Consider the following 24482-nt stretch of genomic DNA (forward strand, 5'->3'; position numbering starts at 1 on the left):
TCAGCCGGGGTTTTGCGTTTTGATTGACAGTTGCTATAGCGACCGGGTCGGTCCGTCGCCATTTTGTTGGTTGGTTTTTTTTTAAACCCTTTCGCTTCCCGCCCGAATAATAATAAAAAGCCCCATTGGAGTGAGGCGGGGGTGGCGGCGGCAACCGCGGCGGGGGGATCCGGGGAGACTGCTGCCGTCGCTGCTGCCGATCGCGGCCCAGGTCGGGCTGAGAAAGCGGACTCCCCGAGCGGGGGTGCGGGCGCCACCGCCGCCGCCGCTTGTGCTGCTGTTCCTGCTGCTGCTGTTGGTGCCGCTGCCGCTGCCGCCGCCGCCGCCGCCGGCGAGCGGGCGGGACCGGTGTGAGTGTGAGGGAGCGTGTGCGAGGGCGAGTGTGCGCGCGGTGAGTGTGCGCGAGTGTCTGTGCGGGATCGGGGGCGGGCGGTCCGGGCTCTCCTGGCGGAGCCGCCGCCGCCGCCGCCGCCGCTCGGGCCCCGGCGCTGCTCGCTGCGCAGCTTCGGAGCGCGCGCCATTTTGTGAGATTTACAAAAATCCTCGTCGGGAAGAAGCGGCCGGCAGCGGCCGCCACTCGGCGCCCGGCCTCGCCGCCGCCGCCGCCCTCCGCACCGGGCCGGGCCGGGCCCCGCCGCCGACACTCGGGGGCCCGGGGACTGCGGTATTTGCCGGGGAGGGGCTGTCGCCTGCCTCCCCGGCCGCGGGCGCCGCCGGCCCCGCCAGCCCGACGGACCCTGAGCCAGCGCGGCTGCGGCGCGGAGCCGGGACGCCGGGGGCGGAGAGAGGCGGCCGGGGCGGCGCTGGCTGCGGAGGCCGCGGCGGGAGCGCGGCGCGGGAGCTCGAGGCTGAGACTCACCGGAGGGAGCGGCGCGAGCGCCCCGCCATCGTCCCGGTGAGTGTCCGCCCCGCCCGGCGCGGCGCGGCCCAGCGCGCGGCTTCTCGGGGCCTGCGAGCCGGGCTCGCCAGGCCTCAAGCGGAGGGAGGGAGGGACCTGCCATCTTAGGAGCGAGCGGGCGGGCGGGCGGGCGGCCCGGGGCCCGGGGAAGAAGGCCTCGTCCCCGAGGAAAGTTGCGGCGGGTGGGACCCGCTGCCTCGGGCCGGGCCGGCGCCAGACCTCCACTGGCTGCCCGGGCGCAGGGGAGGAGGCTGTTCTCCTCCTCCTCCTCCTCTTCCTCCTCATCCTCTGCCCCCAGCTCCTCCCTCGTCCCTCCTCTCGGTCCCCACCGGCGTGCGGAGCGCCGGGGTTCTGGGCAAGGACAATGCACGGGATCAGAAAATGGGGCTGGCGGCCGGGAGGCGAGGACGCAAGGCCCGGCCGGGCCGGGCCGGCGAAGGTCGGCAGCCTGCTGCCTGCGAGGCCCAGTGGGCCCGCGCTCGGGCCTGGGGACCTGGTGTGCTCGGAAGTCGGGCCGCGAGCGCGGGCCACCCAGGGCACCGGAGGGGCCGGGGTGACCTGCATAGCAGCGGGAGGAGACTGGAATTAGAATGGAGACCTGTGTATCGCCTCAAAACTTCAACATCTATTTATAGGCTCAGACCCACTCAGGCTCCAGAGGCCCCAGAGCTGCTGAATATCAGCACTAAGCTAGAGGCCCCTCCCTACCCCGAAATAGTTAAAAATGGCAAAATTCGTGAGTCAGTGACTCCAATGACTTGTCTTGTCTTTGCCCAGCCCTAGATTATGTGACTCCTGTCGTCGAGGTGCAGCATCGTTTGCTTCTTGAGTTCTGCCAAATCCCAAGAAAATATTCCTTGTAACTGTTTGCACACTCATAGATTAGTGCAAGGCCTTTTATATATTACCTCGAATAACCTCCCAGTTGGAAATGCTGCCCATTTTACAGATGAGCAGACTGAGCCTAGAGGTGGGCAGTGACTAGTCCAAGGTCATACAGCCAGTACTCCAGGAGGCCTATGTCAGTTGTTAGCCTGGCTTTCTGTTCATTGGCTCCTAACTTATTATTAAGTACTGTATGATGACTCAGGGCTGTAACCTAGACTGTTTGGGTACAGGTTTTGGTAGAGTTAATTTAGGGTTTGCAGAAGTACAGTTTAGATGAGCCCCTGTAATGAAACTTGTCATGCCCCCCCCCCCCCAGGTAAACTAGTCTGTTTTTCAGTGGAAGAATTGAAACCACTGGTGCATTTTGTTCTTTGCGTTTAACTGTTACAGTGTAGAGTTCTTTTTGCGTATTGATAAGTCATAAAGTTTGGTGTGAAGTTATTTTTTATTTAAATACTTACATTTCTCTTTTGACACTGTACTTTGCACGTTAAGAATAACTATTAGGTATTTTGATTTGAGATGTTAATGTAGTGGAATTATCTTACTTTTTGTTTGTTAAATTTTTTTTAATTGTCTTAAAGAATTACATTTTTAAATAGACTGTAAGTGGGAGACAGGAGCTCAAATTTCACTTGTCAAGGTTTCAGAGGAATAGTGGTTAAGAAGATTTATTTGCATATGTGGATTTTCAGGGTGCTTGTCTTACAGCACCCTGCCCTTCGGAGCTTCTGCCCTAGCACGGCGGTGGTGTCTGTGGTACTGTCCAAAAAGTTAAAACTCTTGTCAGCGTCTATACCAGGTACTCTGTAAAAATGGCAACAGAAAGTTTGTATTTACCTCAGAGAGGCATAAGCTCAGAAATTGTTCTAGAAGGGCTGCTCCTGTGTCTGTAAGGCAAGGACACACATTTTGTATTCCTGGTGGATGATGAAGATTTTGTTGTCTTTTGAAGGAGCAGAGTTGAAGGGATGGTTGTTATCTGTAAGGATAGGAAACTGACTGACTGAGCCAGTGGAGCTTCTTGAAGACACTTTGGTGTGTGACCTGTTAAAATTGTAACCTCTATGCTCTGTGCTATGCCACTGCTATGTGCTAGGAGTTGAAAAATAAAATACCATTCACGAGAACATGGATAGTCAAAAAGACCCTTGGCTAGAGAAGTCTCACTTGAGAGTTCTACTCTGTCACTGAGTTTTCTTCGTGGCTGGACTCCTGTGCTTGTGACTCACAGATGGGAGTGACTGACAGTGTGACAAGTCTGTGCTGTGCAGTGCAGTGACTGAGGGTAAAGCTAAGATGGCTTGTTTCAGACATGGCATGAATTCTGTCATGGGTGTTATTATGTAACTGTCAAGGAAAGAAATACTGTATGTGTTTACTTTGGGTATTACTTTAAACCATTTTTAATAGAAATTTAAATAGCACAGAGATGTTACAGAGTTTATGGTTGGCAAATGTCTGTTCCAGAAAGAAATTTTGTATAGAATCTTGGATGACCAAGAATCATTTTGTACTGCAGGACATAGCTACATAGTATACATAGTTGGACTCCTAGAGGGAGGGCGGGAGGGAGGGAGGGCTTCATTTCTGAATCTCTTGCTACTTGGGGATGCTCTTGTTCGCACCTGCCAGCCAGTGTCCCTCTTCCCAGTAACTTCTCTTCTACCTCTCAAGAAGGAGCTTAGCCCTCAGACCCAGCAAACACCACAAGTTTCCAGAAAGTCTGTCAAGAACATGGCTCAGCACTTGCAGCTGTTAGTTTTAAGAATTCTGTGGTATTTCTAGACAGTAACTTGGCCCTAACACTCTATTTTGTGTTGAGTGTTTTGGTGGGTTTCCTCCATTTGTACTTGTCTACTTTCGACTTGGGAACAGATCTCTTGCTTGGACATAACAGACAGGGTCACCTGTAACTTCACAGTTTGCCTGTCACAGCTGTAGGACCAGAGTAGTAGTGTATGGAGTGGTATGTCTTCTGAAGGCAGGGACCCTGTGCTGTCCTACCCATTGTCATGTTTGATGGCAAGACAGTCTGTGGGAACTCATAACCCAGTGCTCGCATAGGGTGGGATTACAAAATATGGGGATTAAAAATTGGTGTTTAATTACTTGGAAAAACTTATTAAATTATTTTAAGTTACCTAAAGTTGTCCCTAAATGAAGGAATCTTTTGAAATTATGCTTCACCTCAACTTCATAATGTTAAGCTGTTGAGTGTAAAGTCTTCTGTTGGGTACGTGAGAGTTGAATGCAGGTTTCATGTAACTAAAATAAAGGTTCACATTAGCTAGTGCAGGCAAGTGTTATTTTTAAAATTTTAGTTCATATTGACATATAAAAACAAAATTTGACTTGGAAGTACATTGTATTAAACAGCTATGCTTTTTAAAGTTATATTTTGGCTTTGAAATTCTCATTTGAGCATTCTGTAGTGAGTTACAGTTCTTGGTTGAGAGACAAACCTAACGTTGGACATCTAACCTGCTGTGGGTCTACCAAGGCAGATTTGTGCTGACAAGGAGCCATGCTGGATTCTTGGCAGTTAGTTCTGAAGAGATGCCATTTTTCTCAAGGATGATTTTTTATGTATGTTATTATTGTTAATAAACTAAAATTTGACAAGAAATACTTTTTGACTAGGGATATGTGTGTGTGTGTGTGTGATATGCAGGAGTCATGTAAAAGTCATGTCTTGATGAGTCATTTCATCATACAAAATGGAAATCTCATAATTGAGACACTTTGCTTGGTGGGAACCTGCTGTGATGGTTTGAAGTGGTATGAAACCAGCGTAGAGAAGGAAGGCATCAACTCTTCTTTAAACAACATTGTCATAGTCACACAACCCCTAGCTTTTTTTCTTCCTTTTTTTTTTTTTAAAGTTGAAAAAAACAAAACAATTTCAGTGATCAGTTGATTTTTTTACTTAGAGATATTTAGTGGGATTTATGGCTAAGGCTGTGTCTTGGGTGTGTCTGGATGGGTTGCTGACACTGCCTTCCATTTCTCCAAGAGCTTTGAGACACCGGGTTCAGAGTCCTTGAGGCTCCTCAAGTACTTCTAGGGCGTGATCTCAGGACTCAGGCTCAGCATGGGTGTCCTCCCCTGTGACAGCAGGTTGGCAGCTGTCATGTTGCTGTGCAGATGATACTTCTCTGCTCTTCCCTGTCACCTTTTCAGACACACTCACTCTTCTTCCTCTGCATCATTACCTCAGGGGTGCCTTTCCTGTCCCCACCCCCTGGCCCCTCTCCCCCTTAGCTGTGCACAAAGTTAAATCTAGGACTTTACACACATGAGGCAAGCATTCTCCCTCAGCTTCCCCACTAGAGCCAAGCAGGGCTTTCTCCTTCCACAACCTTTATTGCTGATGGTTGTAGGGTGAGTCACAACTGATTTATATACACTTAGTCCTTTAATATCTGTCTGTCTCCTCTCCATTGGACAACAGGGTCTTCCCCACACATGTGCTAGTGGTCAGATCTAGTCATGTGACCATACTTAGCTGCACAGGAGGCTGGGATTTGTGGCCTTTGGAAGGGTGGCTGTTTATTTGGCTGAGAATTTGCTTCTATAGATAGGTGGAATGAAGGAAAATTAAACATTACTTGTTCACTTCTAAATATTTTGGAAGAAATCTCTGGAAATAAGGCAGTTTATTGAACAGTCACTGTTCAGTATTGGCCATTAAGCTTTGTGCTATAGTGAAAACTCAGATTGCCCAGATATATTGTTGGATCTGTTTTTCTGTTTTCTTTCTTTCTATCTATCTATCTATCTATCTATCTATCTATCTGTAGTCTGGTGAGAAGAATGAATTTGTACAATTTTTTTTTTTTGTAGTGGGGCCTAATATTTTACTGACACTGTTTTCTGAGAGAAATAAACTTTTTTTTTTTTTTTTTTTTGGTTTTTCGAGACAGGGTTTCTCTGTGTAGCCCTGGCTGTCCTGGAACTCACTTTGTAGAGCAGGCTGGCCTCGAACTCAGAAATCTGCCTGCCTCTGCCTCCCAAGTGCTGGGCTTAAAGGCTTGTGCCACCACCGCCCAGCCCCAGAACAATTTTATATAGTTATAGTTATATAGTGATTATATCATGTAAATAGTAAAATGTAAACTTTTGGATTTCCTCTTAATAGTCTGCTCTGTCCCAATAGTATGTGTGGCCCAGCAGGGTAGTGCTAGACCAACATTGAGTACTGGACTAACACTGACAGCTAGAGCAACACTTGGGTCTTGGGGCTTTCAGTGTCTGAGAGTCACTAGTGCTGAAAGATGCTAGCAGTGACTTAGGAGACAGTCATTAGCTGACGCCTCCTCCCTGGAGTCCTGGCTGTGAGGGAAGGGGAGCCCCAGCCTTTCTTTTAGCAGGTGGTAGATGTAGTGGGACCTGGGCAGGCTGACCTGCTCTCCTCTGGAGAACTTGGCAGGGTTTTGGAATTCCCAGGCTCAGGCATTTTTGTGTAGTTTTCGATGACCCCTGGAAGGAGCTTTGTTTATAAGGACTCTGGTCATCCTGTTGCAGCACAGACATCTGAGAAGAGCTCTGAGGGACTTGATTCATCTCACCTTACAGAGGAGGAGTGCAGAGAGACCGGGTGCCTGAACTGCACTAGAACGGGCTGCGCTAGCTGGGGCTCTTCCGACTCCTTGTTTGTTCTTTGTGGATGGACTAGAGGACAAGGGTTTATGGGGCATCCACATTTACAGGTGTCTGTCAGTCTCAGAGACAGCACTCTTCATGCAAGGAGCTCATTCCTAGGGAATGCTTGGTGTGACTAATTTCCTTTTAGCCTCACAGAAAAATAGTCCACATTAGAGGAATATTTAGAGGTAAGAATTGAGGTTTTTGTAAGGTATGTTTAGTAGCAGGACTCTAGTGGTGGTGCTGGAGTGGATGGGTTGGTGAGTGAGACCTTGCCGTGATTAGATGAACACAAGGCTTGTGTCCCTGAATTGTTACTTTGCTTCTTTTCTGGTTGCTTACAGTTTTCACTTGTTGGAACTCACTCCATTAGCTTCTCTAAGTTAAAATGGAAATAGGCTCAGAGGACTATCCTCCCTATTATCAGGTTAACGCTATTTCTGTCATTCAGCTGGCTGTCATAGGAATCAGAGGTCAGCACCCGCACTAATAGGAGACTGTTGAAATGGGAGGAAGAGTATGTCCCATGTACTTTTTCCTGAGCAAACATGGTGTCTGACAGCTTCACTTGGTGGGATTGTCATGGGTAGGGTTCGGAGAGACTTCTCTGGGGTTAAAGTTGGTGTCTTATAGTTTCTGGGGTGTGGTAACGCTTTTGGGGGTCATCCCATGTAGGACCTTCTGGGGTTCTGTACTAGACAGAGAAAGTATCCCTGTCTCCTTAGTGTGTGCCTTTCTAGCATGGAGGGTTTCTATTTTAGCAGCATAGCAAGTATCTAATGCAGTTCTGATCACAGAGGCAATTGTAGTCTTTAAAGATCGACAAGGGATGTACACTCTGATTTAAAAGCTATGGAATGCTGTCCCCATTCTCATGGGCCCATAGGTGGTAATTACTCACAGGCTTTCTACCTGTGCACAGTTACATCTGCATTAAGTTTACTATGTGCTGTGCTGTAGAAGTGTGCTAGATACGACCCTTCCACTGGGGAGTCAGACGCAGGGTATTGTGCACACTTCGCAACATCCCTAGTCTTGTTTTTAGGGTTTATAGTTGTACATCTGTGTGTGTATGTAGTGTCTATGCATTTAAGAATCAAAGATATACTAAACATAACAGCTTTTTGACTTAAACTTTATACTTATCAACTGACAGTCTGTCCCCCCACCTGTGTGTATGTCTGTGTGTCTGTGTCTTTGTGTCTCTCTCTGTGTGTATGTGTGTATTGTGCGTGTGCTTGAGTGTGACTGAACCCTGAACCAAGGATATCACCTGTAGGCCACTGAGGTACGTTGTCCAGTCCTTTCTCTTGCTAGTGTTTGGGAGGGACTTACTAGTGTTTCTTTAGCCTTGAGTTCACTCTGTGTTCCAGGAAGGCTTTGAACTCAGATCTTCCTGCTTCAGCCTTTGGAGTAGCTGGGGTTATAGGCCTGTATCACCTGGCCTGGCTTTTTTTTTTTTAAAGATTTATTTATTTTATATTATACTTTCTTCAGACACCCCAGAAGAGAGTATCAGAGCCCATTACAGATGGTTGTAAGCCACTATGTGGTTGCTGGGATTTGAACTTAGGACCTCTGGAAGAGCAGTCAGTGCTCTTAACCACTGAGCCATCTCTCCAGCCTGAGGCCTGGCTTTTTTAAATTTATTTTGGTGATAGCCTCTCTGGTCCTCTCTGGTCTGGAATTCATTATGCAGCTCACACTGGCTTCAAACTCACAGCAGTCCTCCTGCATTCTCTCAGGAGCTGGTGTTATAGGACTGAGCTGACTTCCATGTATGTGTTGTTGTTTTTTTCTTTTCTAAGTTGTGTGTCGTGTCGATGAAAAGGTTCTGCTGTGTGTGTCTGGCTGGCCTGGAATTTGCTCTATAGACCAGTCTGGCCTCGAACTCACAGCGATCTGCCTATCTCTGCCTTGGGGTGTTAGGATTAACATGTGTGCCACCTTCTTTAAAATGTTAGAGTATTTGTGTGTTTGTATGAGTGTATGCCACATTTGTGGAAGGGCCCTTGGGTGCCAGAAGAGTGTGTTGGATTCTGTAGAGTGTGGGCAGTTATGAACAGCCCAGATGGATGCTGGGAACCAGACTGGGTTTCTCTGGAGGAGCATGATGGGCTCTCATGTAGCCCAGGCTACCTTGAAATCCTTCTGCCTCAGCCCCTGGAGTGTTGTTATAGGTATGTGTCCCCATGCCCACTTTATGCCATGCTAGGGTTAAATCTGGGGATTCATGGGTTGTAGGCAAGTACACTACCACAGGAGCTGCATTCCTGGCCCTGGTCAGGTTTGGTTCTGTTGGTTTTGTTGATTTTTGCTTTCATTTTGCTTGGGAACGATTTCCTTTTATACATACCCTTTGGTTTCTTTAGTTCTCATGAAGGGATATTAAAATTGTTGTCACTTTTGACTGTTTTAAACAGTGCTGTTCTTATGTACACTTAGTGGTATGTAAACTTGTGCTCTGAGCATCTGCTGTAGGATACCTATTTATAAGGAAGACTGTGTACCAGCTATGAGCACACTGGAACGTATATTGTTGCCAAGGTGTCTTCTAAAATGTCATACCAGTTTATGTGTTTACAATCAGTGTCTGAAGAGCGCATTTTCCTCTTTTAAATTTTATTTATTTATTTATTTATTTATTTATTTATTATTTTGAGGCAGGATTTCTCTGTGTAACAGCCCTTGGCCCTGGCTGTCCTGGAACTCATTCTTTAGACTAGGCTGGCTTCAAACTCAGAGACCTGCTCCCCTCTGCCTCTCTGCCTCTCTGCCTCTCTGCCGCCTCTCTGCCTCTGCCTCTGCCTCTGCCTCTCAGTGCTGGGATTAAAGGCGTGCGCCACCACGCCCGGCTACAGGGTCTTCTTAGTTGAGAAAATATCGGCATGTCCTCTGTGTGAGGTGTGAGTGCAGTGGTGGTCTCTGTTGATTGTAAGGGGGAGGGGGACCTGACTGCTTTCCAGAGATAGGTTCAAGAAAAGCTGGGCGCAGGCACCACTTAGAGGTGTAGTCAAGGAAAAGTGAGCACAGGCAAGCCTGTGTTCTGAGAGATGTGGCCGTGTGGAGAGTGTGGAGAGCTGGTGGGCGCAGAACACAGGACGGCTAGATGGCTGGGCAACTCGAGTGAGTGAGGCTCTGTATGGTAGGCCAGGTTCCCTTGGTCAGGTGTGTTTATGGCTTTGGAGAGGAGAGGCAGGGCAGCTGGACACAGCGATGAAGGGGAGGAAGCAAGAGCGGGACTGAGGAGTGAGAGTCAGGACGGGCTGACAGGCAGGTGCAGCACAGAGCATGGTGTGCGTGTGTGGGGCTACAAACGAAGGACAAGGTAGATGATGGAGGGCACAGGAACTTCTTACCTTACATTTCTAGTAGGTAGCAAATGCATTTCTGTGTTCACAGAGCAATGTGGCTGAGGTTCTGGAGGTGGAGAGCCGGGTGGGGTGGGGAGGAGGGTGCTGTGGGGAGGGTTGCATAGCTCCCAGTGGTTTTAGTGTGACGCTGAGCCTCCTTCCTTCTTTCTGGTAGAATTAGTAGAGTACTTTGTGTCTTCCATGATGCTGGGTGGGGACAGTTTGCAGCACTGATGAGGATGAGAGAGAAGGTGGGGCAGTGGGGAAAAGGAGATTTTCAAACTGACCCCCTTTTTTTTCTAAGACAGGGTTTCTCTGTGTAGCTTTGGCTGTCCTGGAACTCAGTCAGACTGGCCTAGAACTCACAGAGATCCTCCTGCCTCTGCTTCCTGAGTGCTGGGGCTAAAGATGTGCACTACCACTACCCATTGAAACTGACTCTGGAAAGGGAAAAGTTGTTTCCTATTTTATAGTTGGAGATGCAGAGCAGTGGAGTATGTGAGCATAGTCACACCATGTTCTTAGTTTGGCTGTAGAGTGTATGGATGCAGTTATACTAGGTTCTTAGTGTGGCAGACTGTATGAGAGCAGTCACACCAAGTTCTTAGTGTTCTCATGGAAATCTCATGTTGTATTGCTTTGTACATGTATCTTAATTAGAAGACTGATCCTGTGTGCTGATAGAACTATTGATTGATTAGGCAGGATCTCACTACACACACACACACACACACACACACACGCACACACACACACGAACACAGACATGTACATGCATACACACATATCTGGCTTGGAGCTCACTATGTAGACCAGGCTGACCTTGCGCTCACTCAGAGTTGCCTCCCTCTGCCTCTTGAGTACTAGGGTTAAAAGTGTGCACCACCATTCTGGTTAAAACTATTTATTGAGTACCAAAGAGTGCCAAACATGTAACTGGAGCCTGGAAATCAACTCTAAAACAAGAGCTACTGTTGCCTTTGCCATTATGGAATGTTCTGGTGGGAAAGTTATTTTATAGTTAGAGTAGGATTAAGGATATAGTCTACAATAGCCATAAATTAAATCTCCATTTAAAGGGACATAGGATGATTGTAAAAATATTTTTGAGGGTCAAAAATGTCTTAGAGTCCTTTTGATGGTTAATTTTGAGCTAAACTATATTTAGATAGAAATAGAGCTCTAGTCCCTGAGACAAATACTGTCTGCTAAGAAGGTTGTTGTGATTTGATAATTTTTTTCTTAAAAACTGTCATTACAGTGGTGATTTTTTTGCTTTATCTTTATATCACACACATTCCTTTTTGATGGATCATTCCTTTTGTGATAGAAAAGATTCTGAAAGTTCTTCAAAACAGCGTGGATAAGAAAATGAGTAGGATCTCATTGAGTACACTCTAACTTTGTACATTCTCTGATAGTAATCCTACAGCAGAGTTAAAAACAGTGCTGAGTCTGCTGAGTTCCTGCGGGGCCTGGCTCGGTTGCTCAGCAGCAGCACAGTTAGGTACAGAGAGGAGAAAGGAAGGAAGGGAAGGTTAGGATCGTGGCAGATAGTTTGGAGAAGGCCTCGTCCTCTGCAGGGAGGCCCTCTATGGAGACGGCTGGGAAAGGGATTCCATGTGGGGAGGATCCCAGCAGTGTGGAGCCAGAGAGCTAGCGAGGGAGGGACTTGTTGTCATGAGAAGCAGCACTTGTCTGTTATTCAAAAACAAAAGAAAATTTCTGGCCAGATGTTGTGGTATCAGCTTGTGGAAGCCCCTGGAAACTTTGCTCAGGATCCACCCACCTTCTCTTTAGAGACAGTCCCTTTCCTCACAGAGTTCACTGATGAGGTGAGTGTGGCTGGCCCGGAATCTCTAGAGCTGTCTCTGCCTGCCTCTGCCCCTGCCCCTGCCCCTGCCCCTGCCCCTGCCCCTGCAGCACTGGCTTTGTGGGGGTGTGCCACCACACCTACTTTGTTTTTTTTTTTCCCATGGGTGCTAAGGTCAAACTTGGAGCCTAGTGCTTGCGCACCTATACTTTTAGCAATCACATAGGTGCTGGGCATCAAGCAGGAGTTACTCAGTGAGGCTTTTGTCTCAGAACAAACAAAATCAAAGACCAAAAAGAAAATCTAAACTCTGCCCAGAGCAAAACCACCCCCCACCCCCAAAAACCCAAACAAATCCAAAACCAAAGCCTTCCTTAATGGTGTTGTGACTTGTAAGGTAAAGACTAAAGGAGTCATAGAACCTGTGTTCTTGCCTAAGTGTCCTGTCCCAGGTGACTGACTCACCCCTCAGCTCTCTCTGGACCACATAAGTGACCCTTCTCTGCACTGTTGTCTTGGTCTGGGGTTATACCTTGTTTAGTAACTTTTTTCCTCATTCAGTTTTTGTTGAGAAATCCCTTTGTTGGGGAAGCACCCCCACCCCCATGTTACTCTAAGTATGTAAAATTGCATGCCTGTTTTTTGTTCATAATACTTTAAAAAAATTAAGCACTTTTTAAAAAGTGTCTATTTCATTAATCCTCTGTAGAAATCAGCTGAGTTTTTTACCTTCAGTATTTTACAATCATAGGCATTCCGGGTACCTAGTACCATTTAAGCATAAAATAAATGCTTGTTGAATGAATCAATACATCTTAACTTTTTTAGTTAGTCCCAAGGACATTTGCATGTGGAATAAAGAGTAGGGCAGGGAGTTTGGAAACCTAGAAAAAGGCAGAGGCGAAGCATGGTAGAGATGGATTCAACTGGAATCCGGATGTGTTGGCACACTTAGACCAGTTTTGAGGTAGGACTGTAGTGAGTTGAAGCTTCATAGTGAGTTCTGGCTAGAGGGTGAGTGAGACCCTCCTTAAAACTACTGTATGTTGGGACAATCTACTGAATATGGAAAGTGGAGAGATGGGGCCTCTGTATTATAAGAATAGCCTAGTAGTTACTTGGAGTCCATACAATTCTTAGTGGATATTTGGAGCGGTTTTATCGATTGACTGAGACGGGGAGACGGGGTCTTAGCAGGCAGCCCAGGCTGGTGACTGCATTCCGCCTCAGCCTCCAGAGGGGCACTCACTACCTGTCCTACTGGGGTAGACTAGCTTAGAGTCTGGGAGCAGTCAGCTTGGAAGGTGAAGTTGTTCGTTATTCCTTACTCCTAGCCAACAGAGGAACATTCTTTCAGCTAGAACTTAGATCCAGCTTTGTAGTAGGTCTCGTGCACATTTAAAATATGTCTAGCTTTGGAAAGTGACAAAAAAATGAAGAGAGGAGTCTAGATGCCTTGTGGCTGGAATTTCCTCCATTTTCATTGTTTGGGTTCAGAACAAGAGTGAGGCAAGGTTTACTGCATGAAGAGGTTTCCAAAAAGTGAGTCTTGTCACCACAGTGAAAGAAAAGTGAAGCTGGCATTCTTGCCAGGTGCAACAATTTCTTTTATGCTTTTTTTTTTTTCCTGAGATAAAGTATCTTTGTGTAGCTCTGGCTGTCCTGGAACTAGCTCTGTAGACCATGCTACCTCCAGACTCAAGAGAGATCTGCCTGTCTCTGCCTCTCAAGTACTGTCCGCCTGGGATTAAAGCTGTGCACCAGCACTGCTGCCTGGCTGCAGTTCTCTGTGAGCTTGGAAGGTGACATTTAAACAGGTGTTTATTCTCAGTGACAGCTTCCATAGTCAGTATTTGGAAAAGCAAAAATTTGGGTAACTTGTTGAAGATGTCCTTCCTCCCTGTGCCTGGTTCCTTGCTGGCTTCTTGGGACATGGTCATGGATCAGATTGATGTAACTGGTCTCTGCCCTCATGGAACTTTACTATGTTGTTAGAGCTTACTGGAGGGAAATGTAGAAAAAAAAATACAGGTTATACCTTGTATAAATGGCTTATGCCTTTTTTCTTGGGCTTAGTTTTGATGGTGACGCTTTATAACTTAATCTCTGGCAAGGTGGGAATCAGGATGGGGATGGCGTGGGCCACAGTAGTAAGGTAAGCTCCAGCTTGTTGGCACTTTGAGACCGCTCAAGCTGGCTTAAAATTCACGATAGATTGAGCTGGCCTTGACATGAGGGTCCTCCTGCTCAGTCTCTCAGATGTGAAGATCACAGGCTGCTGTTAACACTTTATAATGTGTCACATGGTTTTCTTTTTCAAGAAGGGCTCATGTAAACTGCGTTCCCACTGTTTAGTGGGAGCAGTAGCCACTATTGGTCAGTGCTCTGCACTAGGCAGGCCATTGGGCAGGCATTTGTTATCAGGCATTGTACCCTGTTCAGCAGCCCTACAGTGTAGCTGATATTATTTGTATTTTATAAGTTAAACAAATGGGGATGCAGGGAATTAATCTTGTTTCACATTGCTCATAGTGCTCATATGCTCAAAGTGCATATGGTCCACATAGTGCTACCAGGTAAAAGGCCCAGTTCAGCATTTTGAGGGAGGGCAGCTAGCCTGTAGCCCATTTACCTAAGGAACAGAGAAGCTGAGTGGTCAGGCCTAGAGCCCTGTGGTCAGTTTATTGAATCCTCTCGCCATCCAGGAGAGTCCAGGAGCTTCCCTGAATGGCACTGCAGGGAAGCAAACCGAGGCACTGCTTGGGGCCACTTGGTCCCCATCTTGGTGCACTTGGGTCACTGGGGTCCCCATCCTGCATGTGCTGTCAGGCACATTGTAGAGTTGTATTTAGTGGCAGTGTATCTATCCCAGAGGCAGCAGTGAGAGACTCTAGTTGTAGTGTTTAATCTGTTTTTATTGGTGTCAGGACAAGGGACAGTCGTTGAGTCTTGTGTTTTCTTCATTAAACAGGATCTATGGTTTGATTTTGGTCAGCCTGACTATACACCTGTATAGGTTTTCTAAGAGTGACTTACTTTCAGGCTGTGAAAGCCAGTGCTAGTATAGTATAAACCTATGCTAGCTATGCTAAGGAACACTGTCCTGTGGTAGGTAGGGAGTTCACGGAGAGTCAGGGCTACAGTGGGAAATCCTGTTTTAAAAGAAAGTAATTGTGGCTACAGCCTGAAGTTATTAGTTGGTTTCCTTGATTTGCAGAATAGTTGAAAATAAAAGTCCCAATAGCAGCAGGGATGGCAGAAGGAATCAACCTTAATATGCAACAAACAATAGTTTTCTCTTGCCGTGTAACTGTACCCTCACAGAGTTAGGATTAGGGTAAAATGGGGAGTCATTACCTCAGTTTCTGAGTCAGGTTCTTGGGTGCATTTTAGTTGAGTCTCTGTTCTAGAGTCTTAAAAAGATGTGCTAGATTTGATTGGGGAAGACCTCTTATAAAGTATGCTGTTGCTAGCAATATGGAGATTGGCAACTTCAGTTTCTTTCTGCTATTTGACAAGTATCTGTCTTAAAATCTTACTATACAGTTCTTTCCAACTTAGCTATTAACTCTATCAAGGCCAGAGTAGGAGCCTCACTTTACAGGCAGTTGACAGTCATATCTTAAAACCTTGGAGATAACATCTATTCGATTATTTTCTTAGATAAAGTCAAACCTCTGGCCCTGTTCATGTTCAAGGAGAAAGCAGGTGAGGTGAGCACTGAGAGGGTGATGGGAGCCAGGGTAGTCTCGCCAGCAGTGTAGAGAGGTGGCAGGAAGGGCCTCTGTACTCCTGGCCTTCAGGCTTTGAGTCCTAGCCCTGTCTTCCCCAGCCACAGACATACGTGGCTCTCTCTCCTCTTGAGCTTCCAGCCTAAGGTATTGTCTTCCTGCTCTGTGTCCTTGTGAAGAAGTGGATGCAGCTGAATGAGAGGCCTCTTCGGCCTCGGTGTGCTGCTGAGTCTTTCCTGCACGTTGTTGATGGCATCTTCCCTCTCTGCATCCAAGGGTTTCCTTGTCCTTACTTCAGACTCACTCTCTTGACGTTCATGCGTAGATGTGTTTGTTGGCCCCACCTTTTTTACAGTTCTTAAAAATGTCACAATTTTATGGTTCCATCTTTTGTTAGACCAAGTTGTGGTTTGTGCTTTCAAGGCCTAATGTACTAGTGTTTGGAATTCTGACTCCTTAAATATTGGCTGATTAATTGTAAGGGTATATTAATGCATCATGTCTTAGAATACTTCCTGCTACTCTATGATGCTTTGGGTTCTAGAGAAGTCAGTCCCCCTAAGGTAAGATGCTAGCAACTTAACAAGCACTGGCAGGCCTTTTCATCCTCTTGTCTGTGGTCACTGCCTTCTTTCTTGTGTTTTAAAACAAGTCCCTTAAGTGATTCTTCCTTGTGATCCTGTTGCAGGTTGGTGAGCAGGCGGAGCTCAGTGTGCTTGTTTTGTTTTCCATTGTTGTCCCCTTGTGTCCCCACCCCGAGTGTGTGGGGTGTATTCTCGTTTCCAGTATATAGGGTTTCATGGCTCTTACTGCATGGAATGAAAAACACTTTTATTTTTAAACTATTCAGATTCTGTTTGTAACTGATCTAACTTGTCTTTTTAGGTTACTTTCTGTTCTCCTGCCTTACTGTTTTTATTCCATAACTATTCTGACTAGTTTAATTTTCTTGTGTGCTAGCCTTTTCTGTTCCTTTAGTCTTAGCTGTCCCTTGAGCATGTTGTCTGTGCTTTTAGATTGTCTATGGAGCATAGAACTGGCATGTAGCAGATGCTTATTGCGTTAAACAAACAACGCTACATTGTCTAATTCAATGCTACTCAAACTTTGTGTTATTCATTATCATTTCCAAATGTTGTATTATCTCATTTAATTGCAGCTCAGCTCTGCCAGCGTCATTCGTCTTTCATAAATGCTGTTGAGCAAATTGCCCAAGGTTGCATAGCTGTTGAGATGAAGGTTAGACTTAACAAGTGTCTGTGTCTTTTAGGCTTAATTTTAGCTGGCTCAGGTTGGGAATAAAGCAGAAAAATCAAGTTCCTTTGAGCCAGCATTAAAATGCGTATATTTCACCCTTGATGGAGTGGGTGTGAGGGAAGCTAGCCTTAGTTACTCATTTAGATGTCATCTCTAGTTTTCTGTGACTTGGCAGGAGGGAAGCACATTTCTTTCCTGCTGCTTTCCCTAGTTTCTGTCTTTGTTCTCATTTTATTACACACACTATAAAGTTGCTGATGCAAAGTGTTTGGGGCCTTTCTCAGTCCGTTTGTGCTGCTTTGCCAGGACTTACTCAGACGAGGTGAGGTAGTAACACTATTGCTGCATGGCCATTGAGTCAGAGGTTGAGAGTCCAGTCACCAGCAGAGTCAGTGCATGGTGAAGGCTTGCTCTCTTTCCTGCCTCAGGTGGCAGGGCAGGCAGGTTATTCCAACCCAAACACTCGGCACTTTCCAACAAGCTCCATCTGTTTTCTTTAATGTTAAAAAAAACAAAACAAAACAAAACCCAAATTATGTGTTTGTGCATTCATGTGCATGTGTGAGTGCAAATACGCACGGATTCCAGAAGGGGGCGCTGGATTGTCTGGATCGCCTGATGTGGGGGCCAGGAATCAAACTCAGGTCCTCTGGAGATGCTCTCAGTCACTGAGACTTAGCTCCAACCAAGCCCCAACTCTTCCCTAATACTGCCAAGTTCTAACAAATTTTGGAGAAGACACCAATATTCAGACCTTAGTGCATGCTGCTGTAGTGCAAGTAGTGTGGACTGGATGAAGGAGCAGAGATGTAGTCACAAGTCTTTAGGCTGAGAGAGCCAAGATAAACTGGTAGGTTCATTGTTCGGTGATGATGTAGTATCTGCTTCCAAAATGGCCTCTGACAGAGAGATGAAATGCTGAAAATCTCTCCTCCTCTATGTCTTTAATCTGGGGTCTTGACTCTCTTCCTTCTCAGTATTAACCGTATGATATGAGTGAATATCTGTTGATATGCCGAAGAAAGAAAGTGTGAGGAGGTGGGATTCACAGCCTCTTTTTCAATTCGGAAAGACATTTCAGAAGAGGGAGAATGTTCCTGTTAAACGTTTACAAACGAGTTCATTGTAATTGTCCCTATATTTGTTAGTAAAGGAAATGCTGAGTTCCTGAACACAGTTGTAGTAGCATATAGCAACAGCACTGCTTGTCTACTGAGTATTCAGGTCTAGACAGGATAATTTCTATTCCAAATGGTATCTGCTTTCACTGTGCGGTCCAAGTTGACTCAGCCTTTACTTGTCTGGTGTCTGTCATCGTCTTCCACATTGCCTTTGCCCTCCCTGTTTAGGCTTTTTCATAGATTGGGATAGTTGGGCTTCTTATGGAATGACTGCTTTCCAGAGGTTAGACAGAGAGCTGCCAGTTGGAGCCTTCCTGGAAGCATGCCACTTCCCATCTTCTCTTGTCTTGGGTCAGGTCAGTCTCAGGGTCGGGACTGTGCAAGGTGTGGATACTGCAGTGGTGGTTGACTTGAGCCAGTGGACATTCTCTGCCATAACAAAAGGTGACAGTTTGTGTTGGCTCGTTCATGTTTTCATTATATAATATTATTTTGTGCATCAGCTTTTAGCTGTAAGTACATTGAAAGCACTATATAATAATATAATTCTCAAAATCAATTAAATGATATATTTAATTTTGATAGTATTCATACACACGTAAGGACTGAGCAGAAGTGATGATGGGTACTTTAATGGGCGTCTCAGTTCCATCTTACCCGTCACATTATGAGATAAAAGCCAGGCTGTGTAGTTTTTCAAATAAACCACCTTTTGGATCATGTTACAATCCATAAAACACCTCAGATATTCCCACAGTAACCTGTGGCTGTATTTTGTACAAGGAAAAAAAGGGCCAGACATTCTAAGACTGACTGTAATTGGAACTCGCTCAAGCTGTGCACATATCCAACTTCTAAACCGTGGGCCACAGCGCTGGCTACTTGACGGGAGACCTGAGAGATTCTCCTCAGAGACACATTCATCTCCAGCTTGTCCTTCAGCCATAGCTGTCTCTTCCAGGGAGTAAACCAGTTCCGCGTCTGCTCCTTTATAGTACAGGTTGGTGGGGGGAAGGGTGGAAGACAGCCCAGTGCCCCACCCTGTAGGCCGAAGGCATGGGATGGCTGCTGACATCTGGCGTGTTGGCTTAGTTCTGTGCTTTGAGCTGGGTACAAATAGAACTGTGTCCCTAGGAGTTGGTGGGAGCTGCTGGACAGGCATGGCAGAAGTACAAGAGTACTTTTTATCCCTAACACAGGGTTTCTCTGTGCAGTCCTGATTGTCCTGGAACTCAGTCTGTAGATCAGGCTGCCTCAAACAGCCCACCTGCCTCTGCCTGCCAAGCGCTGAGATTGAAGGTGTGCACCAGTACTGCTCAGCAGAAGACTGATTTTTTTAAACCTGCTATCTTCTATAAGAAAACTGCCAAAATGTCTATAATTTCAGAATCTGGTTATATCATAACATTGAGGGCAGAGGGAAGGAACAGACAGTTAAGAGCAGTGCCTGATGGTTCTTGCTTCTTGCAGTGCTTCTAAGTCTCCCTGGTCTGTCAGTATTCTTGTGTATAAACACCTGGTTTATAATCTTGTGATCAGTTTTTGGCATCCAGAATTTTCTTCTCAATCTTGTACTGCCTTAGAGGTGCCCTGTGAAGGAAGTTAGTTGCACTTGGCATCTAGACAGTAGAATATAGGGCCAGTGGCCACACACTGTAACAGATGCTGAAGGCAGGCGCTAGTCTTAAGGGGCTGCTGGGGTAGTTCACTCATTTCCTGTTGTGTTTTGCTCTCACCTGAGTGGGGAAGGTGCTCTGGATAGGGAAGTACGGGGACTGGGCTGCGTCCACTCTGCCCTTCCCGAGGCTTTAGAGGGTACCTTTCACTTTCTGTTATGGGATTAAGATAGATGGGCATAGCACCTGCATAGAGATGGGAAATTCAACAGGAAAGGGTCTGACCACAGAGGCCAGACTAGTCAACCAGCATCTCTCTATTCTTGGGAGGGTGGGGCTTTTTTTTTTTTTTAAGATTTATTTCATGTGTATCAGTGTTTCACGTGTGTGCGTGAATGTGTGTGTGTGTGTGTGTGTGTGCGTGTGTGTGCGTGTGTGCGCGCGCGCGCGTGTGTGATGCCTGTAGAAGTCAGGAGAAGGCATTAGATTCCCTGGAACTGGAACTATGGATGGTTGTGAGCTGCCATGTGGGTTCTGGGACTTGAAACAGTCTCCTCTGCATGAGAAACAAGTGCTCTCAACAGCTGAGCCACCTCTCTAGCCTCACCTTAGTCATGCATTTTACACAAAGTAAAATAGTTTGGCAAGTAGTGGCTAAAAATGCTAAGGATAATGTAATGAAAGATGTGTGAAGTTAATTAGAAATATACAACTCAACCAAACCTGATTCCGTGTTTGCCTCAGGAAGAGTTGTTGCAACCTTGCTTGTACTTAGACACATATTCAGTCTCTCTGCAGTGGAGGTCCTCTTCCTGGGAGCCAGCTCAGAAAACCTTCCTGAGCATTACCCAGGCTCTTGGACTCTGGGTTCTTGTCATAAATTCCCAGTTTGGCCTTGTGTCAAGATTGCCTAGGGATCTTGTTCAGCAAGTAGGCTCAGGCTATGCCCTCAGGAGACTGATGGTTCTGTCTCAGAATCTGAATTTTTAACAAGCCCCCTCAGGGTGATTCCAATGGAGCTGTCAGTAGTGTGGGAAACACTTCCTTAGAAAGTTGGTGTGTCATTTGCCTTATAGGAAAGTGCTTCTTTACCTCATAGGCTGAGAGAGGATGAAAATGGGTTGTATTTGAAGTTGTTTCATAAACTGAAAAATAGCATAAAAGCTTTAGATAGCATTGTAAAATTGAGTATCTGCCTGGTTAGCCCAGAAAGGTAAGTTTATTTCCTGTCAGAAATAAACTGGGAGGTACAGGTGGGAATCTAGGCTTCTAGAGTTTTGCATACTTGAGCAGGACTCAAAAAATGTTACCCTTTCAGTTTAACTGTTCTTGAAAACTAATCATGAGTAGACAGTTTTGATTTTTCACAGTTGTAGGATAGTAGGTGACAGCTCAATGCCCTGAGTGCAACACACTGAATATAGTATGCATGGAAGAGTCTGAGCTTTGGACTGTGGCAAGGCCAAGCTGAGTAAGATGTTCCCTGTCTGTGAGGAAGTTGCAGTGTATTACAGGGGGCTCAGAAATCATACTGTAAGTGTTAAGAGTTGCGTTCTCCTTTAATCAGAAAGAGATCATGTGAGGTAGTCTTTGTGTCAATAGTCTAGCTAGAGACAGCAGGGAACAGTTTGTTAGGAAGTATGAGGGCCCTTTGCTGTGCTGTGGAGCAGTAACCAGAACCCAGCAGCAAGGAAAATGGTGGGAAACTTGCAGAAGCGAAGGCTGCACCTTGCTTCCTGTGGGAAGGCAGAAGAGCTCAGATTTGGATGCAGGTTACGTGAGTGGGTTCTTGGTATTTGCTGACTTTGCCTCAGCAGTATCAGAGCAGGAAGAGACAGATAACTTAGTGCATACTAAGATAGTATAGGTACTGTAGATAAATAGTTTGGCATAGGGGATTTTGAAAACCCTCAAGCAGCAGTTTATAATTGTGGTGCCAAATCTGGATTGTTTGTAGGTATTTAAAATAAATGGCTTTTCTTGGTGAGGCAGCTTCCTAAGCCTCATTGGGTTCTCTGCCTTGTCAGTACATTAGATTTAGTTAGGTTTTGACAAAGACAGGATTGCTTCTAACCCATTGTGACATGAAGGATAGAGATCTATGGGTTTATTAACAAGCTGAGGCACTGGCAGGGGAAGAGCAGCGTGGAAAGCCTCAGCTGTTGGTAGTGAGGCGTGTTCACAGGAGCCAGGTTGCTTCCCCACTGCTGACGCGTGATGTGCCATTCTTACGTTGGGGGCTTGTAATGGAACATCGTGACTGATCCTGTTCAAGATGGTGCACACTAGTGTTGAACTTCAGCGAGCACAGTGGTGGTAGCTTATGCATGCCTTCATAAAGCTGGCAGGGCTCACTGGAAAGTCCTCTGACTGGAAGTCATTCCAAATAAGCTGGACCTGCAGTGCCGATTTCTACTTAAGACCACAGAGCACCCAGATCTGCTAATGAATGCTCTTGGAGTGTCTCCTAGGAGGCACTTCTAGAGTGAATATATTGTATGGAAATTTGAAAGGTTCTTCTTAGCTCCTTTATTAGTTTCTTGTGGCCTCTGTAAGAACTTTATGACTTAAAGCAACATAAATGTGTCCTGTTAGCTTTGGAGCTCAACAGTCCGAAATGGCAACCACTAAACTGTCATCAAAGAGGCTCCAGGCTGTGTTCTCTTGGGAAGCTGTGGGGGAGAATCCTGACCTTTTGGGCTAGCTGGTGGCTGCTAGCTGGCTTTCCTTGGCTTGTGGCTACATCATTCTGGCATCTCCTTCTGAGGTCACATTGCCTCCCTGTCTGCCCATGTCATGTCTGCTGCTTCTGTCTTAGGGGACACACGTGGTGGTGTTTAAGACACTTGACAGTTGTGGACTTGTGGACCCTGTGCTTCTTAAGGTCTGTCACTTAAACCACAGGAGCTGTTTCCAAAATCAGCTACAGTTTCTAGGTTCCAGGGTTCAGGATAAAAATATCCTCGGAGATATTCTTGTAAATGATTTGAAAGAGTAAGAAGATTGCGTTTGAAACAGTTAACTTTTTGGGTAGTATATCTTGTAACTTTTCAATGTTAGTTTGATGATCCAAATTTGGAATCTAAACTGGGAGGCAGTTCTCAATCTGTAAGGTGTCATTGACAGCATTGAATCGAGCTGCTTTCTGTCAGTGATGGAAGTTAGTTCTTCTAGAGCTGGCTTAGGATGGCTGACACTTTTATACCAGGTATTTATTAAAATGAGACTATTCAGGAGTTAACACCTGTAAAAATGAGTCTAAATTTAGGGAGGTAGTACAAATGCTGGAGCCTGTTTAGGAGCCTTAGAGTTTGAGTGACTGAAAAGATCGTAGAGAGTAGTGAGAAATACATGATCATGCTTTTCCTGAAGATTTGTGCTTGAGTTGAAGCGAAAATAGGTTATCATTGTGTTCTCACTGTGCTGCCTTTATGTAGTTAATTTTGGTGTGGGCTGCTAGCTTGTTTTAAATAAAGTATAAATATATATTCAGTAGTGTTGATGATCTACACACTCGAAAGCTGAGTGTGGTAAAGGTGGCGATATACTTACTCACTCCGGGAGTTAACACTCTGGAGACAGGAGAAGTGACTTTACAAGGTCAAGGCCACCTTTAGTTCCAGGCAGCTAGGGTAAGAATAAGACCCTTTCTTAAAACATTTAACAAGAAAGGTGGGCACACGTGGAGATGGAGGTGCCGGTGGAGGGCTTTTGCAGTTACCTGTACTTTCTTTTATCTGAGCATCCTACGTAATACATGTTTTGAAGTTTTCAGATCAGTGAATTCTAGTTTCTTCAGCAAGTGACCTAAGGCTGAGGTACATGTCCACCCCCTAAGCTTGCAATGTGATGGATTGCCTGCTACCTTTGTGATGGAGAGTTTGTGTCATCTTGTGTGTGATTGCCGAGCTTCTGAAGGTCCTCTGTATTTTGAGGGTGTTCACACCTGCCTTTAAGTATTTAGAGTCAGTGTTGTTCCAAGTCCTGTTGCACACAACCCTTTCCCTTCTCCTGTGCAGGGTCCGGTGAGTGGTGTTGAGCATGCTACCTGCCCTTCCTTAGGTTTGCTGGGGCCCAGCTTCTTACTACTGCTTGTATTGTACATGAAAGGCTTCTGCTTACTCTTACTGGGTTCTGCCTTAGGCCTGCTATTAAGCTGTCAGTTTCTTAATGAAATTAATAGGACAATAATCATTTATGAAAATTTATCTACTTTTTCATTTTCATTTTTTTAGTGTAGATTTGAATTTCCATGTAGTACTTCTTTTCCTTTAGACTGAAGAACACTTTTTTTTTCTTTTAGATTTATTTTATCTATGAGTATGAGTGTTTTGTCTATGTGTATGTTTGTGTACTGTGTATGTTCCTCATTCCCAAGAAGGTCTCAACAGGGTGTCAGATTCCCAGGCACTGGAGTTACGGATGTTTGTGAGCCACCATGTAGGTGCTGAGAATCAAACCCAGGTCCTGTGCAAGAGTAATATGTGCTCTCACCCTCTCACCGTTGAGCATCTCTCCTGCCCCAGAGGAACATTCTTTGACATTTCTTGTAGTGCAGCTCTGTTAGGATTGATGTTTCTTAGTCAAACACTTATCTACCAGTCTCTATTTCTTCTGTGTTTGAATGTGAAGAGTGGACGTTGCTATTTTCTTAGCACTGTGGCTGCTATCCTCACTCACGGGCCGGTGGGCGGTTCTGAGCACTTAGCTGCTCACTCTCTAGTGTCACTTTCTCTTGGGCTGCTTTCAAGACAGTGTCTGTATCTCTGGTTTTGAGCTGTGGGGTATGGCTATACTTTGAGATTTGTCTGGCTCACTATCTTTGGTTTCATTTTATGTGTGATTGTCAGTATTTGATGCTTCTCAGATCTCTAAGGCCTCTTCATCATCTTCTGTCTCCCTTCTCTGTCCTTAAGACTGATCTGTCATCGGGTTTCCTGAGTGTGTGTGTGTGTCTCTCTCTCTCTCTCTCTCTCTCTCTCTCTCTCTCTCTCTCTCTCTGCCTCTCATTCTGCTTATGTGAATGATACCTTCAATGTGTTGGTGAATCTATCTAGTACATTTTCTGTTTTGGTTATTATACTCTTTTTTTTTTCCTTTTGGTTATTTTCTATGGTTTTAGTTTTTCTATTGAGATACTCTGTCTGTTTACACATTG

The 24482-nt window shown here is 45.7% G+C and overlaps 1 protein-coding gene across 6 annotated transcripts in view; it reads left to right on the forward strand.

Annotated features, from left to right (window-relative positions):
* Window positions 1–307: 307 nt before the first annotated feature.
* The window catches only part of Dyrk1a (dual-specificity tyrosine-(Y)-phosphorylation regulated kinase 1a), a 125573-nt gene continuing 101398 nt past the window's right edge, over window positions 308–24482 (forward strand). For 2 of the 6 annotated variants that reach the window (XM_011246098.3, XM_011246099.3), the window contains exon 1: window positions 822–895. The gene's annotated coding sequence lies outside the window, so the exon portion shown is untranslated. Of the gene's footprint in view, window positions 392–566; window positions 896–1267; window positions 1338–24482 lie in introns of those variants that run through there. The other 4 variants (XM_011246094.3, NM_007890.2, XM_011246096.3 and 1 more) reach the window with 4 other exon arrangements.

Source organism: Mus musculus, chromosome 16, assembly GCF_000001635.26.
Source record: "Mus musculus strain C57BL/6J chromosome 16, GRCm38.p6 C57BL/6J".
NCBI classification, from domain to species: Eukaryota; Metazoa; Chordata; class Mammalia; order Rodentia; family Muridae; genus Mus; species Mus musculus.